Source organism: Schistocerca serialis, chromosome 7, assembly GCF_023864345.2.
Source record: "Schistocerca serialis cubense isolate TAMUIC-IGC-003099 chromosome 7, iqSchSeri2.2, whole genome shotgun sequence".
Taxonomy (NCBI): Eukaryota; Metazoa; Arthropoda; class Insecta; order Orthoptera; family Acrididae; genus Schistocerca; species Schistocerca serialis.
Genome location: NC_064644.1, coordinates 24,168,953 through 24,172,687, shown reverse-complemented (window position 1 = coordinate 24,172,687; position 3,735 = coordinate 24,168,953). Strand labels below are relative to the sequence as shown.

Here is a 3,735-nt window from a genome sequence, read left to right as displayed (position 1 = left end):
TGGTTCCCCACCACCAACGGCATCACCACAGATGTACCATCCCCTACAGAGGTGCCACTACAGAGTGATCCACACAATGTACTCCATTTCCCCCTAGTTAATTTTTAACCATGCTTCCCTTGCAGTATTTCTGTAAGAACTTGTCATTAACTGCAAGCCCTCTTCACTAGCACTTAATAGAATAACATCATTAACATATAAAAGCTGATTGATTGTTTTATTACCCAGTCTTAATGCAGCTGTGTTAAATTTTTTTTTGTTTTATGTGTCTATCTTTTCTAAAGCTAAATTAAAAAGTATTGGAGACAATGCGTTTCATTGTCTATGACCAGCCCAGACTTCAAAATGCTCTGATAATCCTGTCCTGATCTTTACTCTGCAAAAGGTTTTCATAAAACAAATCTGTATTAGACACATTAATGTTTGTAAAAAGTGAAACTTCTTAAAGACATTGGTGATTGTGCCCCTACATATGTTGTTGTAAACTGTGAATGTCAATGTTACACTCTCAACTTTTCTTGGTTACCTATCTGAGCATAGAAAGTTGATCTGCAGTTGAGCTATTCCTACTCAAAACACATCGATAGCCCCTATAATTCTGGTTGCAATTGGTATCATTCTCTTCAGAAGAAACTGAGATAGAATCTGGTTGCCTACATTAGGGAGGGCAACCCCTCTATAATTACTACAAACCAGTGGTCATTTTCTTTTAGTGTAGGGCAGATGAAGGGAATTTTCTACTTGTCATGCTACCTCATATTCCCAAAGATTCTTTCACAATCTTGTAATTATTTTAACCGGTACTGGTCCTCCATTCTTTATTAGCTCTCCTACAATTTGATGTTTGTCAAAAGCATTATTGTTTTTTAGGTTTTTGATTGTTGTGTTTCTTCTTCATTGGGGGTCTCAAATTTGCTATGATGTCTGGTACCTCACATGGAAGAGCCTCAGTAGGTTCATCAAAGTTTAGTAATTCTATGACATACTCTCGCCATTGCTTAAATATCATTTGCCAATGGCCTTTCCACAGTGGTAACACCGGTTCCCATCAGATCACCGAAGTTAAGTGCTGTCGGGCTGGGGTAGCACTTGGATGGGTGACCATCCAGTCTTCGGAACGCTGTTGGCAAGTGGGTTGCATTCAGCCCCTGTGAGGCAAACTCAGGAACTACTTGATTGAGAAGTAGTGGCTCTGGTCTCATCAACTGACATAAGGCCAGGGGAGTTGTGTGCTGACCACATACCCCTCCGTGTCCGCATCCAGTGATGCCTAAGGGCTGAGGATGACATGGCAACTGGTCAGTACCATTAGGCCTTCATGGCCTGTTCGGGTGGAGGTTAGTTTAGTTTAAGTGCCATTTATCAGGGTCTTCACCTGTGTGTCTTTAATAAATGTTTGCTCTTTATTACATTTCTGCATTACTTTCTTTATGTTTTTGTTCATTGGTCTTGTCCTGTGAGGGATACAGTCCTCTTTGGCTTCTTCTTCTGTTAGCTCCTTGTAATATTTCCATTCCTCTTGCCTTAGTATAGTTACTACTTCCTTCTTTATTCTGATAAACTTAACTTTGAATACCTGATCCCTCATATTTTCCAACCACATCTTCCTAGTTAATCTTCTCTTTTCAGTTTTTTGCTGGCAAACTGAACAACACCTTCTGATCTCTTCAATTTGTCTAGAATTTTGGAGGCTACCTTGTTCACTGTTTAAATAATTTGAAACCAGTTATGGCTACCCTTTCCTCGCATTTACTTAGGTTTTCTGTTAGTGTTGAGGCATGTTTTCTATTAACCTCTGTTTTTATTTATATCATAACATGTAGTCTGCTTAACTATTCTACACACCTTCTTAAATCACAAAGAAGTGATCTTTGCCACAGTCTACTCCTCTGTAGGTTCACGTACCTTTGACCCCCGTGGGTGTCTTTTTTTGCATAGGGCTTCTGGATACACACATGGTCTATCTGGTTTAGGGTTTGCTCATCTGGTGCCATCCATATCCTTATATGTATAGTTTTATATTGAACCCATGTAATCATGATACAGATATTATTGTCAATTGCAAAATTCATCAAATGGGTACCATTGTCATTGCTCTCTAGATGCAGACTTGCATTACCAATAACCAGTTTATAGATGTCTTCTTGATGCTCTTTGGTGTTAAAATCACACAATAACAATACTATTTTAACATTACATTTTGATAACAAGCTATGCACATAGGCCAGTACAGTGTAAAATTCATCCTTTATTACATCCTCCTTATCCACACAGGGTGCGTGTGCACTAACAAGGATCCATCACTATTACAGAAAGTGATTGTAATGAAGAACAGTCTGTTGTTAATGGATTTAGACTCTTTTGCTCCTTTCATTACTGAATTATGAATATAAAAATCGAAATCTAATTCATGGCACTTGCCATAGAACCCATACAGAATATTCCTGTTGCTCATCTTAATGCTGTACCCTTCCCCTCCTGGAAAGCTACTACTGTCAGTTTGTATTTCTGTAACTCCTTAGTGACATTCTGCACACTTCTAGGCTACTTACTTTCCAGATTCCAAAAGAGAAGTCAAATAGCCATCATATTTGATTCTAGTTGAGACAATCCTGATTCCAAGGCTTCTGGAGAGGGTCCTGATCCTTGTATTTTTGCGTGAGTTGGCATGTAATATGTCACATAGCAAGATGGAACTATTATATTTGTTATGATTTCTACCCCTGATGACTAACAATTTTTCTTCCCAGTAATTATGCTAATTATCATACTGCTATGTGTTCTATATGTATGTGATATGAACTTAAGTATCTGATAACTTGAATTAGACTTTGCTGCACTTAAACTTATTACTCAGTAATTTACTTTTGTGGCGTTGATAGCTCGTATCGACCATAAAACTTAATATCTATTAACTCTAAGGGCTCTGTCGAGCCTCCATCTTAACTTTACTTTAGTCAGTTCCTTGCACTGTGTTTTCGTGACACACAGTCAACTATGCCAGCTGCCACTACTATGGATTCGGTCACCTGGTTTAAATCCGTGTCTACCACACCAGCCTCTGACTTAACCTCAGTTCAGCCGCTACCCCAGGAGACACCGAAGCTGCCGTCATCGCCCCCTCCTGGAAGCCTACTGAAGCTACCGCCCTTATATGAGGACAGCCCGGCATTGTGGTTTGCGCTCGTCGAGCATCTGTTCGAGTTACATCATGTGTCTGACGGCAACTCAAAGTTTCTGTGCCTCATCACACACCTCCACGATCACTCAGATTTGATTTGTGGCCTGCTCCTTTCGCCGCCACCTGCACCAAAATACAAGTTTGCAAAGAAGACTATAATGGAATGACTTGCCTGCTCGCCACAAGAGTTAATAATCAAGATTCTCTATGAGGAGCACCTGGGGGAATGCACCCCCTCACAACTCTGGCACCGCCTTCAATTGCTCGTGAACGAGCATACCATGGCTGACGATATGCGTGGGCTGTGTGGTCTGCCAAACTACCTACTGATCTAAAGATCCATCTGTTACCACACTCGTTTGAGTCCATTGGCTCCCACCTGCGCATCGCTGACCAGTTGTATTCACTGGTACGGCAACATCAGCCAGTTCATTCCAAACCATTTGTTGGTACAGCAGCCCCCGCATACCGACCTTTAGCCGGCAGAGGCAGGGCTTGCTCTGCCATCACCTCATCTACTCCTCCTGGCAGCATTGGCTAACTCTCTCCACTGT

The 3,735-nt window shown here is 41.0% G+C and overlaps 1 pseudogene; it reads left to right on the top strand.

Moving 5' to 3' along the window:
• The first annotated feature begins 1,011 nt into the window (after positions 1-1,011).
• Positions 1,012-1,129, top strand: LOC126413542 (5S ribosomal RNA; annotated as a pseudogene).
• The last annotated feature ends 2,606 nt before the right edge of the window (positions 1,130-3,735 follow it).